Source organism: Bos grunniens, chromosome X (genome assembly GCF_055505025.1).
Source record: "Bos grunniens cultivar Pamir isolate PY7600 chromosome X, Bosgru_T2T1.0, whole genome shotgun sequence".
NCBI classification, from domain to species: Eukaryota; Metazoa; Chordata; class Mammalia; order Artiodactyla; family Bovidae; genus Bos; species Bos grunniens.
This window is the reverse complement of record NC_141194.1, coordinates 96,482,176-96,499,991: the sequence shown is the minus strand read 5'-3', so window position 1 is coordinate 96,499,991 and position 17,816 is coordinate 96,482,176.

Below are 17,816 nucleotides of genomic sequence, written 5' to 3'. Positions count from 1 at the left end.
TTCACACTAATTGGAATTTCAGGGAACACATATAAATCAAGAAATAGAAACAAAAAATCAAAGATAAAAGCAGACAGACAGGTGGGACAGATCAGATATGAATTTCACCAATGTTTTCTTGTTTGCTTATTGTTCTTTTTCTTTTCTTTTCTTTTTTGGTGTGTGTGTGTGTGTTAACTGGATCAGCCAAGACTGCAAAAGGTTTTGTCCTGGGTATGTTAATGATGGTAAATCAAAGCCAAATGGATAATTTCTTGTCTGATAAATTCCCCTGTAATGGAAGTGAATCCATTCTGCGGAGGTGACACACTCATTCTTGTCTCTGTGTCTTGTTTCTCTTTCTTTAGATAGCCCGTTCACCTTTCAACCAGAAAAATAGACAAATTTAGCATTTTCCTCGTGACCTGATTTGAATTAAACTTTAGTTGTTTATGTAGCTTCCATCCCCTTGTTTTTGTTTGTTTTTACTTTTATACATTTTCATGATTTTCTTTGTGGGATTACAAAGACCCAACTCTCTCTCCTCCTTTCCTGCAATGAGGTTGTAACTCAGGGTTGATGAGTCAGAGCATTTGCCTTCTCTTAGCTACAGTGATTGGTTCACAGACAATAACATGACAAAAACAGAATGACTCAAACTCACTGGAGTTTCTGAAATAGTGGGATGTTAGCATAGTGTTCGGAGAAGGCAATGGCACCTCAGTCCAGTACTCTTGCCTGGAAAATCCCATGGATGGAGGAGCCTGGAAGGCCCCAGTCCATGGGGTCGCTGAGGATAGGACATGACTGAGCGACTTCACTTTCACTTTTCACTTTCATGCATTGGAGAAGGAAATGGCAACCCACTCCAGTGTTCTTGCCTGGAGAATCCCAGGGACGGCGGAGCCTGGTGGGCTGCTGTCTATGGAATCACACAGAGTCGGACACGACTGAAGTGACTTAGCAGCAGCAGCAACAGCATAGAATTGATGGCAGCCATCTTGCTACCACAGAGGGATAGCCTTCCTGAGAACAGAGCCAATATGAAGGAAAGCAGAGCTGACAGATGGAGAGGAAGAGAGGAGAGAGATAGTTGATTACTTTATTTGATTCTTTAGATGAATTTGTATTTAATGTATACACCTAAACTTCCAATCTACATAAATCAATAAAACTCCTTTTTTGTGGAAGCCAGTTTATGTTGGTTTTCCATGACATTCTGTTGTATGGGTGTGTGACTTGATGTTTGTACTGTGATTTTGGTAATACCAAGCTTAATTAAACATATCGAGTTCATTCTTAACTAAAAAACCCCAAAAAACAAAAAAAACTGACACTTATCATACAGTCATTCATGACTACTTTCAGCACTTCCTTCCCAAAGTCTTCATTGACCATTTTGCTTCATGTAATTCTTTCCAGTTGTGAATTTGCATAGGATTTATAAGTTTATATTATATACTCTGGCACTTGATTTTATACTCTTGTATATGCTCATTAAATTTATGTGTATCCAGTCTTCATTTAAGTAATAGAAATATATTCATGGTTTATAAATTATTTTTTATATTTCCTATTTAGTGTATAAACTTATAGAGGAAAGATACTTTGTCTCATATTCCTTTTGTATGTTCCATAGTACTCAGCATAAGGTGGTCCCATACTGGGTATTTAATATGAAGCAGATTTATTCAAAGTTCCATTCATAGCTATCCTAGTTTGTGAACATCTGAGGCACTTTCAATTCAACAAACTGCTGCCAGCACATACATTCCTAGAGATAGTAATCTTGAGGTTAACAAAAATAAATAAGTGCAATTCATCAAGAACCAATTTGCAGAAATAGAGGAGGGTCTATTCACTAGAGTGAGAGTTGGGAAGTCAGGAACCTTGTGATATTTTGTTTTTGTCCACACCATCATCCAGCACAGTACCAGGCAAATAGTAGATGCTTGATAGAGATTTATTAACTAAATGAAAATTGCTTTATAGCATGCTTTCTGAAAGGATTGCTGTGTTCTGTAATTTGCACTGTCCTATATGATAACCACATGTGGCTACTGAACACTTAAATTGTTGCTAGAATGACTGAATGTGTACTTGTATTTGATTTTAATTAATGTAAATTAAAATAGCTACATGTGGCTAGTGGCTACTGTGCTCTACCTTGTGGATTTATAAGGTCAAGGAAGCAACGTATGTAACACAACACAAGGATGTTGATAGAAAAACACATTTAAGAGCTACTACAGGTTTTTTTTTTTTTTTTTTAAGCAAACCTAAATTATAGTGATAGTCAAAGAAGTAAGCCATTTCTCTTATAAAGCCCAGCTCAAATATCACCTCCTTTGTGAAATGTACCTTGACTCTAACTCCCGCCCCATATTCACCCTCATCCATGTCAGACTTAGGAATATATCTACCTAAAGAAACTAAAGACCTATATATAGAAAACTATAAAACACTGGTGAAAGAAATCAAAGAGGACACTAATAGATGGAGAAATATACCATGTTCATGGACTGGAAGAATCAATATAGTGAAAATGAGTATACTACCCAAAGCAATTTATAGATTCAATGCAATCCCTATCAAGCTACCAACAGTATTCTTCACAGAGCTAGAACAAATAATTTCACAATTTGTATGGAAATACAAAAAACCTCGAATAGCCAAAGCGATCTTGAGAAAGAAAAATGGAACTGGAGGAATCAACCTACCTGACTTCAGGCTCTACTACAAAGCCACAGTTATTAAGACAGTATGGTACTGGCACAAAGACAGAAATATAGATCAATGGAACAAAATAGAAAGCCCAGAGATAAATCCACGCACATATGGACACCTTATCTTTGACAAAGGAGGCAAGAATATACAGTGGATTAAAGACAATCTCTTTAACAAGTGGTGCTGGGAAATCTGGTCAACCACTTGTAAAAGAATGAAACTAGAACACTTTCTAACACCATATACAAAAATAAACTCAAAATGGATTAAAGATCTCAACATAAGACCAGAAACTATAAAACTCCTAGAGGAGAACATAGGCAAAACACTCTCTGACATACATCACAGCAGGATCCTCTATGACCCACCTCCCAGAATATTGGAAATAAAAGCAAAAATAAACAAATGGGACCTAATTAAACTTAAAAGCTTCTGCACATCAAAGGAAACTATTAGCAAGGTGAAAAGACAGCCTTCAGAATGGGAGAAAATAATAGCAAATGAAGCAACCGACAAACAACTAATCTCAAAAATATACAAGCAACTCCTACAGCTCAACTCCAGAAAAATAAATGACCCAATCAAAAAATGGGCCAAAGATCTAAATAGACATTTCTCCAAAGAAGACATACAGATGGCTAACAAACACTTGAAAAGATGTTCAACATCACTCTTTATCAGAGAAATGCAAATCAAAACCACTATGAGGTACCATTTCACACCAGTCAGAATGGCTGCGATCCAAAAGTCTACAAATAATAAATGCTGGAGAGGGTGTGGAGAAAAGGGAACCCTCTTACACTGTTGGTGGGAATGCAAATTAGTACAGCCACTATGGAGAACAGTGTGGAGATTCCTTAAAAAACTGGAAATAGAACTGCCTTATGATCCAGCAATCCCACTGCTGGGCATACACACTGAGGAAACCAGAAGGGAAAGAGACACGTGTACCCCAATGTTCATCGCAGCACTGTTTATAATAGCCAGGACATGGAAGCAACCTAGATGTCCATCAGCAGATGAATGGATAAGAAAGCTGTGGTACATATACACAATGGAGTATTACTCAGCCATTAAAAAGAATACATTTGAATCAGTTCTAATGAGGTGGATGAAACTGGAGACTATTATACAGAGTGAAGTAAGCCAGAAGGAAAAATATAAATACAGTATACTAACGCATGTATATGGAATTTAGAAAGATGGTAACGATAACCCTGTGTACGAGACAGCAAAAGAGACACTGATGTATAGAACAATCTTATGGACTCTGTGGGAGAGGGTGGGAAGATTTGGGAGAATGTCATTGAAACATGTGAAATGTCATGTATGAAACGAGATGCCAGTCCAGGTTCAGTGCACGATGCTGGATGCTTGGGGCTGGTGCGCTGGGAAGGCCCAGGGGGATGGTATGGGGAGGTTGGGAGGGAGGAGGGTTCAGGATGGGGAGCATGTGATTTTTTTTTTAAAAATAAAATTAAAAAAAAAAAAATAAAAAAAAAAAATAATTCTTTCCAATTGTACTTTGTTCAGACAATTATAAACAAGTTTGCTATGCTATGTTATGGGCTTCCCTTGTGGCTCAGCTGGTAAAGAATTTGCCTACAATGTGGGAGACCTGGGTTCAATCCCTGGGTTGGGAAGATGCCCTGGAGAAGGGAATGACTACCCACTCCATTATTGTGGCCTAGAGAATTCCATGGATTGTATATTCCATGGGGTCACAAAGAGTCGGACACAACTGAGTGACTTTCACTCACATGCTATATTATAACTTGTTTTACTTTTGCCTAATTAATGAGATAGATTTATTGCTTTTTGAGGGCAGAGATCATATTTTATTCTATTTACTCATTTAAAATCTATTAATAAGTTCTTAATGTCAGAGCTTACAGTCCAGGAGGCAAAGAATATCTTAAATATACCTTAACTGTAACAGGTAATGAATGCTACATGCAACGGACTGAATTGTGTCCTTCCAAAATTTATATGTTGAAGTCTTAACCTCTAACATGACATTATTTGGAGGTAAGATCTATTATGAGGTAATAAGGGTTAAATGAGGTCACAGTGCACGTGTATGTGCTAAGTCACTTTAGTTATGTCTGACTCTGCGACTCTATGGACTGTAGCCTGCCAGGCTCCTCTGTCCATGGGATTCTCTAGGTAAGAATACTGGGGTGGGTTGCTGCACCTTCCTCCAGGGGATCTTCCACTGCAACAGACATAAAAGGGTTGAGTCTTAATTTGATAGAATTTGTGTTCATATGAGAAGAGGAAGAAACCCCAGGACATTCTCTCTCTGTGGGTGTGCCCATGTTACAGAAGAGGTCAAGTGAGCACCCAGTGAAGTGGTGGCCACTTACAAGGCAAGAAAAGAGGCCTCTGAATGAAACCTACTTTACTGGCACCTTGATCTTGGACTTTCAAGCCTCCAGAACTGTGAGAAAAGTTTCTGTTGTTTAAGCTACCTTCTCTGTGGTGCTTTGTTATGATAATTCAAGCAAACTAATATATTATAATTGGAATTTTCTTAGTTCATAGTATCTATTTATGGTCTATTTATGGAGGCATCAAGTAGGGGAACCTAACAGGACATTGCACAACTCATACCGTGAACCTGGAGTGATGCTTCCTTAAGATAACCTTAAGCTGAGACCCCAGGAAGATGAGGAGTTAGCCTAATGATGAAGCATTGAGCACTCAAAGGAACTAGCATATCTGAGGTGAATGGCATCATGTGGAGCTTCTAAGGAAGTCAAAGAAATTTGGTATGCCTGGAACTGCAGGGTGAAAAGGTACAGGTTGAGGATGGAGACTGTACAGGACCACAGAAGCCAAGGAAGGTATTGAGGCTTTATCTTGGAGCCTCCAAAATGAAGCCACTTGGAGAATTTTAGGTAGCAGAGAGGCACAATTAAATTTTTGTTTTGGAAAGCTCACTTTGGTTGCAGACTGGAGACAAGATTGGAAGAAAGCCATTGCGAAGACAGAGAAACCATTCAGAAAGCTGCCTCAGTTGTCCAGATGAAAGATGGTAATGACTTGGACCAGAATTCTTTCATCTCTAAGGCCTAGTATAGTACTGAGCCAATAACAGGTGCTCAATGAATATTTGAGATGAAGCAAATTGAACCAAAAAAATAAAGATTAATGCATTCTTTCTTTGGATGACAAAAATCAAATCACAGCTACTGAAAGAAACAGCATTGAAATATTTACATGAGGTCAACAGATATCAAGATCACATTTTGGTTGGGTAAAACACAGAGGATTTTAGGGCTCACACCACTAATTTTGGTGACATCTAAACCAAAAGAAAAGTACTTATACCTAATAGCATTGTCTTAGAAAACAAAGAATAAGATTAGTAGTACAGTGATGAACAAGACAGAAAGGCGACAAAGATAAAATCTGACAAAAATCTGAAAAAAACAAGACAAAAATATGACCTCTGGATTTTGTATCCAAATAAGGTTTTCACATTAATTGAAACAAAATGAAATTCTGATTTATAGTATGTATTTTAGGAGCTAGAGGTGTATTTTATTAAGACTAAGAATGCAGAGGATTATCCTATATTATTACTCCAAAGTAAGCTCAGATAATAATGGTAGAAGAATTTAGGTGGGTAAAAATCATATTACAAAGTAAAGTGAAGTCGCTCAGTCATGTCCAACTCTTTGCGACCCCATGGATGGTAGCCTACCAGGCTCCAGGTGCATGGGGTTTTCCAGGCAAGAATAGTGGAGTAGGCTGCCATTTCCTTCTCCAGGGGATCTTCCCAACTCAGGGATTGAACCAGGGTCTCCTGCGTTGCAGACAGATGCTTTACCATCTGAGCCACTAGGGAAGCCCAAAAATCATTTTAGGAAAGATTAAAACCTGGGAGACAATTGAAAATACTGGCTTAAATGAAGAAATACTAGGGTGTTTGATAATTTTTTTAATTTAAATTTATTTATTTTAATTGGAGGCTAATTACTTTACAATATTGTATTGGTTTTGCCATACATCAACATGAATCTGCCACGGGTGTACACGTGTTCCCCATCCCGAACCCCCCTCCCACCTCTCTCCCCATATCATCCCTCTGGGTCATCCCAGTGCACCAGCCCCAAGCATCCGTATCCTGCATCATACCTGGACTGGTGATTCGTTTCTTATATGATATTATACATGTTTCAATGCTATTCTCCCAAATCGTCCCACCCTCACTTTCACCACTACTATTCAACATAGTTTTGGAAGTTTTGGCCACAGGAATCAGAGCAGAAAAAGAAATAAAAGGAATCCAAATTGGAAAAGAAGAAGTAAAACTCTCACTGTTTGGTAATTTTTAAGGGATAGTTTAGGTTTCATCTTGACCAGAAGCAAAAACATTGGCCAGTTGGCTTCTTTAGATAACTTTCATATTCTTTTAATTTGTCTTCTTACCCTCTTGAGTATTCCGTACATTTCTAACTGGCCACCTTTATTAAGTGTACATTTTTGCCAGTCATTTGTCTCTAGCTTCTAAAGTCTCTATTTTAACTTTGAAGCCTTTTTCTACCAGGTGTCTGGAATAGTACTCTAACTCCAATTCAATAAGCTATTTCTCTTTGCTGTGCTTAGTCGCTCAGTCAGGTTCGACTCTGTGACCCCATGGACTGTAGTCTGCCAGGCTCCTCTGTCCATGGGGATTCTCCAGGAAAGAATAGTGAATTGGGTTGCCATGCCCTCCTCCAGGGGATCTTCCCAACCCAGGGATTTGACCCAGGTCTCCAACATTGCAGGTGGATTCTTTGCCGTCTGAGCCACCAGGGAAGCCCAGGAATACTGGAGTGGGTAGGCTATCCCTTCTCCAGGGGATCTTCCTGACCCAAGAATTGAACTGGGGTCTCCAGCATTGCAGGCAGATTCTTTACCAGCTGAGCTTCCAGGGAAGCCCAAACTGTTTCTCTACAAAACATTCTGCAAATTCCATCTCTTCCAGAATCCACCACAACTTAGTTTTCATATATTTTATTTCTGGACTTGTTTAATTCTTCTTTCAGTTTCTCTATATGTTCTTATTACCTATTTGCATCATTCTGTTTCAGATTATATATTTCCATGGGGCAAAGTTATGCAAGTTTGTTTCACCTTGGATTGAACTTGGATTGAACATCCCTATAAAGGAAACATCTGAGTGTTGTGTACAAAGTGGGTGTGTGTGTGTGTGATTCCTATAAACTTGAAAATATTTATATTTCCTTTCAAGTATGCATCCAGACTCAAACTTCTGTAGTGAGCAGATATATAACAAAGATCATTAAAACATATGTTTGATTCTAGGATGACTTCAGGGAGTATCGGGATTGGCTCAGACTATTATTTTGATCATTAACAAATAGCATGATTTAATGTAACCAACATTCTGAGACCAAAATGGAAAAAAAACCCAATGCCCTCTGCCATTACATATCTTCTTTCAGTTCAAATTAGTATACACTCCATTTTCATCATGACAGAGAGAAGTGGAAAGAATGGGTTTACTCAGCCACAAATCAATATATAAACCCTGATCAATGGATGTGAAGCTTCTCTGGATATTTGAAATATTTTTATGCATTTTGGCATACTGTATAGTAGGAAGCAATCCATTAGGTTTTAAAAAGGTGAAAGCCAATAAAGATAGGTTAGATGTCAAATTCTCATATCCCTTAGGCTTCTGGTTATGAGAACTAGCTTTTCTGTCTGCTTCTTTCAATTATCAAAATGTGGATAATCTGAAAATCATACACGCACACACATACTCCTTTTACATCTCTGCATTTTCCATAGGGGCATTAAAAGCATCTTTACCTTAGTTTTACATTTCCTGAAAAAAGAAAATACTAATATTGACTCAGGAGTGTATGATGATTAATCATTTAAAATCTGAAACTAGAAATCCTTAGACACTGTAGAGCTCTCCATGTAACCTATGTCATTTCTCGAAAAAGCAGAAGCTGGATATGCAACTAAACTTTGCTAGATGGGTAAAGCAGCTCCTTTTCATATGAGGGACTCTCGAAAATCTTGCTTTCCACATAGGAAGGCTTCACTGTGAGGCCATGATTAGTCACAGGTTGCAGCTGTCACACTTTATCATATTAGAGCTAAATGAGATATCATAGCATAACATGAATTACTGACACATTTTTTAGTCTATTCTTAACCTATGGCCAAGATTTATGGCTAGCATGACTACAAATCACAAGGTGACTTCTTCACTCAGAAACTTGTACTGAAATATTGTTAGACCATAGCTGAACTGTGAAACAAAAACCTTGCAATTACCTCCTCGCCAGGGATGAGTACCAATCTGTGCCAAGTGAGACAAACAGCAAATTCATGGGATGGTATTTGCCTTACTTGTTGAGGCTATACTGTCGTATTTAGTGTCTGAAACAAAAGATTCAGATCTTTGATTGCTAGCCAGGCTCTAGAAATACTGTGCAGAGGTATAACTTCTCTGCAGGTCATGTGGATCTCTAGGGGCTTGGAAATACTCTATTCCCTTCTGAAGATTTTCCTCTTTGAACTCATTGTGGCACTAAATTCATCTACTAAGATATCATTCCTGAAGGAATTTGAACTTGTGACTCAGGGAAGGGGAAGTTTGTAAAAAATTGTTACTTAGATTGTGAAATTATGCCTCTGGCTAAGACTGGTTCTTAAAACACTGCTGTAAAATACAGATGGAAGAATAAGACCTGGTGGGTTAAAATGTGATTGGCTACTTCAGTTGAGGGGAAACACGTGCTACCCTATATAGTCCTGCCAGGAGAATTGCTCAGAAAGTTAGGAAGTTATGAAAGATTTGTGCCTGCAGAAATTGAGTCAATTGTTCCACTGGGAATGCGGAGGGAAGGAACAGATAATATTAAACCTCAACATTCAGAAAAATTATTTTAGTTCTATATTATCCTGTAATTATTACAGCTCTGCAGGTCTCTACTTGTTCTGCAGTATCCTACATTTTTGCTGAATGGTTTAATACATCTGCAGTAAGAAAATGTGTAAAAAGGAAAAACTCAATGAATTTAGTAATGTGTGGTTGGTTTGATTGCCTTAGGAGAGGATTCTAAAAATATATAAATTATTTCAGGGTCACTTAAACTGCTAGCAAAGTCTCTAGCTATTGGTTAAAGTAATGAAGATTGAAGTCAGTCCCAAAATGACACCCCACTCCCCACCTAGAAAAAAATGAAAATGAAAGTTTGCAGCTCTGGCAACATACATTTATTTATAAAAAGCTTAGAGAGCAGAATATCCAGAAACTGCGGGCATTTACACTCTGGAGATTGAAACTCAGGAAAAAATTATTTTCTTGGGCCATAAGATATCCCATTTGTGCAATTTTAATCTGAATGTGGATACGTGTATCCCAAACTTCCCATATCTGTTTGAACAGGTGTTGAGCCACACAGCTTCTCAAAACCAGAATCCATTGTGTTAGAGAGTGGGTAGGATATTCCAAATAGCGATGGGAAATTCAGCCTTGAAGGTTCATATGGAAGGACCCTAGGCATTGTTCAGAATGACAGCAGGAAAAAAAGGTTCATAGAATTCCTAAGTAGTAGCTCTGTGGGTTGGGTTTTTTGACTCCAAATCTCAGTGTAGTGTGAAAATTACCATGGGTACAAACCCTTCAAGTCCTTCCTGTTTGAAATCCAGAATCATCAGTTCAAAATGAAGATTAAAATTTAATCTATTTATGCATGTCAGCTTATATGGGAATGAAAGGTCTGCTCAATTTGTCCTGCTCAGGTTGGTATGGCAGGGAGTCAAGTGATCCGTGACTCACCCTTCCCAGGACTGCCTGTGTGTGTATATATATATATATATATATATATATATATATATATATACTTGGACAAAGAGTGAATAAGTATCCTTAATGCTTTAGATGTTTCTTAGAAACATGACTGAGTGTTCATTCTATAAGGTTGAGGTAAGGATAAGGCTTCTTTCTGCTGCCATCCTAAAAAAAACAAAACACTCTTTGGCTTCCCTGGAAATCAATTTTATTTGAATCTGAGGCCATTTTGAAGTGACTATTATGAAGGTACTAAGCTTACTATATTTGAATAACTGCTCTACACTTCCTCTTCAAGAAAAAAAAAATTCAGATTAACTGCAATGTAGCCTGCAGACAGCTCTACTGCCACAGACAGAGGGAACAAAGAGCTCCCATTGCCTGACCAGCTTTCTGCTGTAGAGGTTCAACTTGTATTGAATTGAGATCATTTTAAATTAACAGAGATTTGACATAACCAAGATTTGACTAGTTTTTCATCTTCTCACAAACCCTGTGGAAGTATTTTTTTGTAAGAGAGGGTGACACTAGGTTTAACTTGAAAAAGTTTTTAAATATTTCTATTATATACATTGTTTCAGCAGTTTAAATTCAAGAGCAAAATTTCAGTGCTCTCCATTCCTTTTTCCTTACCTGGTAGACATCTTTAATTTCTCTAACTATGGTCCCATTTTTCATTTGGGTTTCCCAGCTTTTTAATGTAATGGTCATCTTCATATCTTAATAAAACAAAACTTGAATTATATGCACTACTGGGCAAGCATGACATGACTTTTGCTAGCATATGTAAGGCGTGAAAACCTGGGGGAAAGTACTATTCAATTTAAGTTCCACTTGAGCACGCTGCAGTGCACTGGAAATGAGTTCAGTCTTAATGGCACTGAAAAAGGTAGAAGCAGGGAAAGGTGGAGATCACCGATTTGAACCTAATTAAAAAGACCTGATAAAAATGTTAGAAAGCCAGACGGTAAAGTCAATTTCTTAGTCCTGCGCCAGTCCAGGGATGGAATATGTTTAGCAGGTGACATTCTGCAAGGGTAGACTGGTAATATCAGCAGTGAGACCAAAAGGATTTGTTCACATGGTTAGACTTGGAAAATGTTTTCACGCTTCTTTGTCTAAGTGGAAACAGCCAAAAGAAGAAAATGTGAAATCTGTATTTTAATCAAATCCCCAAACTCTACAAGAGCTTCAAGTACTTGATTACTACTGAATATTTGCTACACTAATTTGAAAACTAAATACTAACATCGTTATAATGGCAAATAGTGGAGTGGAAATTCAGCACACTAGGATAGTTACCATACAATTTTATGAGAAAATAGTTCTTTAATTTTAAGAGTTAAACAATTGATGATTTGAAAACAGCACTTGAATTAAAAGCACTTAAAAATGATATCCAAATTTAGGAAACTTCTGATTACCCCAAATCCATCCATTTAGAAATTAAAAATTTCATCTGAACATACAATATTAGATGGGTCTTTCTTGGATATTTTTATTGCCATGGCTTTAGACAATATCTCTATGTAAAATGACTCAAAATAATTAAGTCAGAAATTTCCTTTGCTTCCTACAGATCACTTTCTGTCATCAATGTAGTGTTGCAAAAAAAAAAAATGGGCAGAAACTTTCAGCTGACGAGTATTTATGTATTGAGTGCTATTAAAAATTAAATATAATTAGGAACCAAGTGAGCCATATTTTGAAATGTTTTATTTGGAAAAAAGGAGGAATGTTTAAAAGGTGTTAGGTACCTAACTAGGGACAAAGAGAAGAAGAATGGGGGGAAAAGAGTGAAGAAAATGCAAGACTGTCTTGGGTGTCTAATTTTGCCACCAGAAATGAACATTTGGAGCATTGATTCACAGCTTTGATCTTCTTCAATCTCTTTGTTCCTCTGTGATGTAACCGAATAATTTATAGGTAACTAAGGCTTCCAAAAGTGCCAGAAAATAGTAAATAGATCTGTCTTTTTCTGGTGAATAGCAAACTACTAGTAATGCCTTGGATTTACAGTCTCCCTTTTACAAAGAGCTCAGGGGGAAGACATTGTGTCACCCAATTCATTTGAAATAGTGAAGAGCCTTTAACAGAAAGTTTAGGTGGTGTCAGAGACATGGCTAATGAGCTTTGTTGAATTCCAGGTTTCATAAGGTAAGATGTTAGTGCTCACCTTCCAAACAGAACTCATTTGGTACCGCATTCTCTGAAATCTTTCACAAATTCTCCCAGGGCAATTTGTTTCAACTATTGACAGGCACATTATTTGCTACCTTAGCAGTCCCACGACTATATGAACCACCAACAAATAACCTATCTAAGCTCTTCTACACCTGAGGCATACTAATTGCTAAGGAAAATCCTTGTCAGAATGCTCTTCATTGCTGCTGGACAAATAGGGGCTTGGCCAAAACTTTGTTTTCTCACCCAGTTTGGTTCTCTAGTAGTAGATCTCTGTCTTCCAATTCTTTCTGTTGCATCTTTGAATTGCATTCATAGAATGTTTAGACTTTTAAGTTGAATTTGCATATTTGGTATTATTTATTTTCACTAAAAGTATTCCCACAAATATCCAATTATAGAATTTTGACTGAACAGATTGTTATACATACAAATGCTAAAATATGAACATTATTCTGTTTTTTAAAAAAATCCACTATATTGAGACATCACTCACACACAGTTAACTGCATAATAAAACTGTACAGTTTATTGCATTTTGACAGTTATGTCCATCGTCAAAGTATTAGCACAATCAAGATACATACAATTTCCATCACCAACAAAAGATTCCTCAGGCCACTTTGCAATTCATCCTTTATTTGCTATCACCCAGGCAACTGATGATCTGCTTTCTGTTCCTCTAATTTAGTTTTTATTTTCTAGAGTTTCATATAAATAGAATAATACAGTATGTACTCTTTTTGTCTTAACTCCTTTCATTTAGTGTTATCATTTTCCAATTCGTTTATTTTGTTGGGCATATTAATAGTTCATTTCTTTTTCTTCCCTATATGAATACTGCACAATTTATCTTTTAACTTCTTGAAGGGCATTTGGGTTGTTTCAAGTTTTGGGCTATTACAAATAAAGCATCTATTAACGTTTATATACAGGTTTTTGTATATATGTACTTTCATTTCACTTGGGTAAATACTTAGGAATGAAGTGGTTGAGTTTTATAATAGATATATTTTACATATATTTAAGAAACTACCACATTGTCTAGCAAAATATTCTATTTTTCATCCCCACCAGCAAGATATTAAATTATCAGTTGCTCCATATTTTCACAAAAACTTGGAGTTTTTTCCTTCAAGTTTTAGTCATTTTAATGTGTTAATTTGCATTTCCCCTGATGATTGATATATTGGGAGTCTCTTCACATGCTTATTGGCCATCTGTGTATATTCTTTTGTGAAGTATCTGTTAAAATATTTTATCCATTTTTAACTTTTTATGAGGGTTATTTTTATTATCAAGTTGTAAGAGCTCTTTATATAAGCTGGATACAAGTTCTTTGTCAGGCTCTTTTGATAATCAAGGATTTTAAGCTTGATAAAGTTTAATTTACTAATTTTTCTTTTATGGTTGTTGATTTCTGTGACCTGTTGGAAAAAAAAAAATTGCCTATCCCAAAGTTACAAAGATTTTCTCTGTTTACTTCCAACATTTTATATTCTAGTTTTTTGTATTAAAATCTAGAATTTATTTTGAGTGAATTTTTGAACATGAGTTAAGGTTCAGCATTTTTTTCCCATATAGATATGCAGTTACAGCACTATTTGTTTTAAAGACTCTTTTGCTGTATTTAATTCCCTTGATACTTTAGTTTTTTTTTTCTTTTTAAAAATTTTATTTTATTTGCTATTTTAGGATTTTTATTTTGTATTTAAATTAATTTTTACTAAAATATAGTTGATTTACAATTCTGTGTTAGTTTGTGCTGTATAGCAAAGTGAATTAGCTATACACATACATATAACCACTCTTTTTTATTTTCCCATATAAGTCATTACAGAGTATTGAGTAGAGTTCCCTGTGTTATAAAATAGGTTCTTATTAGTTACCTATTTTATATATAGTAGTGTGTATATCTGGAGAAGGCAATGGCAACCCAGTCCAGTACTCTTGCCTGGAAAGTCCCATGAATGGAGGAGCGTGGTAGGCTGCAGTCCATGGGGTTGCTAGGAGTCGGAGGCCACTGAGCGACTTCACTTTCACTTTTCACTTTCATCCATGGAGAAGGAAATGGCAACCCACTCCAGTGTTCTTGCCTGGAGAATCCCAGGGATGGGGAAGCCTGGTGGGCTGCCGTCTATGGGGTCTCACAGAGTCAAACATGACTGAAGCGACTTAGCAGCAGCAGCAGTGTGTATATGTCAATCCCAATCTCCCAATTTATCCCTCCTCTCTTCTTTCCCCCTTGGTAACCATAAGTTTGGTTTTTACATCTGTGATTCTATTTCTGTTTTCTAAATAGGTTCATTTGTACCTTTTTTTTAAGATTCCACATGTAAGTGATATTCTATGATATTTGTCTTTCCCTGTCTGACTTTACTCAGTGTGATTATCTCTAGGTCAATCTGTCAGTGCAAATGGCATTATTTTGTACTTTTTTACGGTTGAGTAATATTTCATTGTATATATGTACAACATCTTCTTTATCCATTCCTCCATTGGTAGACATCTAGGTTGCTTCCTTGTGCTTTGCTACTTTTGCTGAAAAATATTTTAACCATATATATGGGGCTATTTATGGACTACTTTTTGCCCTTTGATCAGATTATTTATCTTTTCTTTTGCATCACACTCAATTACTATTGCTTTATAGTAAAGCTTGAAATCAGGTAGCATAAGTTCTCTAATTTTGTTTACCCCTTTAAAAATTGGTTTGACAATTCTAGGTCACGTGCATTTTCATATACACTTAGAATCAACTAGCAATTTCTACAAAAAATTCCCTACTGGAATTTGAATTTAGATTGTGCCAAATCTACAGTTTAATTTGGGAAAAATTTATATCTTAACAACATTACATTTTCCAGTCCATGTCAGTGGTTCTCCCCATTTAATTTCTCTCAGTAGTTTTCAGTGAGGAGATGTCTCATCTGCTTTGTTAGATTTATTCCCCAGTTTTGTATGTATGGGAAGAGGGGCTACTGTCAAATGATTTTTCAAAATTTTATTTTCCTCTCATTTTCTAGTATACAAAAATAGAATTAATTTCTGGATATTTTCTTTGTATCCTGTGATCTTGCTAGATTCATTTGTGAGTTCTATTAGTTGTTTCGTATATTCTGTAGGGTTTTCTGTATAAACAATTGTGTCATCTTGTAACAGAGACAGTTTTACTTCTTTAATTCCAATGTTTATGTCTTCTATTTCTTTTCTTTGTCTTATTTCAATAGCTGAGGCTATCAGTATAACACTTAGGGGAAAGTGATGGCATCACCTACGCTATGGACATGAGTTTGAGTAGGCTCCAGGAGTTGGTGATGGACAGGGAAGCCTGGTGTGCTGCAGTCCATGGGGTCGCAATGAGTCAGACACAACTGAGTAACTGAACTGAACTAAACTGATAAAATATGTTGTTTAGTTTTAGTTTTTTTATAATGGATGAAATTAATTTAATTGACAAATTAAAGAGTTTTTTTCCCTATTCCTAGTTTCCTGTGAGTTTGTTTCTGTTTTTAATCATGAATTGTTATAAGTTCAGTTCAGTTCAGTTGCTCAGATGTGTCCGACTCTTTGCGACCCCATGGACTGCAGCACGCCAGGCCTCCCTGTCCATCACCACCTCCTGGAGTTTACTCAAACTCATGTCCATTGAGTCAGTGATGCCTTCTAACCATCTCATCCTCTGTTGTCCTCTTTGCCTCCCATCTTCAATCTTTCCCAGCAGCAGGGTCTTTTCAAATGAATCAGCTCTTCGCATCAGGTGGTCAAAGTAGTGGAGTTTCAGTTTCGGCATCAGTTTTTCCAATGAATATTCAGGACTGATTTCCTTTAGGATGTACTGCTTGGATCTCCTAGCAGTCCAAGGGACTCTCAAGAGTCTTCTCCAACACCGCAGTTCAAAAGCATCAATTCTTTGGCACTCAGCTTTCTTATAGTTCAACTCTCACACCCATACATGACTACTGGAAAAACCATAGCTTTGACTAGATGGACCTTTGTTGGCAAAGTAACGTCTCTGCTTTTTAATATGCTGTCTAGGTTGGTCAGAACTTTTCTTCCAAGGAGCAAGCATCTTTCAATTTCATGGCTGCAGTCACCATCTGCAGTGATTTTGGAGGCCCCCAAATGAAATCTGTCACTATTTCCTTTGTTTCCCCATCTATTTGCCATGAAGTGGTGGGACCGGATGCCATAATCTTAGTTTTCTGAATGTTGAGCTTTAAACCAACTTTTTTACTCTCTTCTTTCACTTTCATCAAGAGGCTGTTTAGTTCTTCTTCACTTTCTGCCATAAGGGTGGTGTCATCTGCATATCTGAAGTTATTGATATTTCTCCTGGCAACCTTGATTCCAGTTTGTGTTTCATCCAGCCCAGCATTGCTCGTGATGTACTCTGCATATCAGTTAAATAAGCAGGGTGACGATATACAGCCTTGACCTACTCCTTTTCCTATTTGGAACCAGACTGTTGTTTCATGTCCAGTTCTAACTATTGCTTCCTGACCTGCAGTTTCTCAGGAGGCAGGTCAGGTGGTCTAGTATTCCCACCTGTTTAAGAATTTTTTGCAGTTTATTGTGATCCACACAGTCAAAGGCTCTGGCAGAGTCAATAAAGCAGAAGTAGATGTTTTTCTGGAACTCTCTTGATTTTCGATGATCCAGCGGAGGTTGGCAATTTGATCTCTGGTTCTTCTGCCTTTTCTAAATCCAGCTTGAATATCTGGAAGTTCATGGTTTAGGTATTGTTGAATCCTGGCTTGGAGAATTTTGGGCATTACTTTACTAGCGTGTGAGATGAGTGCAATTGTGCGGGAGTTTGAGCATTCTTTGGCATTGCCTTTCTTTGGCAATTGTTAGCAAATGTTTTCAAATCCTTTTTCTATATCTACTGGAATAATATGTTTTTTTTTTTCCCTTTAATCTGTTAATGTGGTATAATATACTGATTTATCACTGAGTGTTAAAGTAACCTTGCATCCTGAGATAAAGCAAGCTTAGTCATTGTGTTATCTTTTCAATACATTGTTGGATTTGGTTTGCTAATATTTCTAAGGATTTTTGCACTTACATTTATGAGAGATACTAGTCTATAATTTTTTTC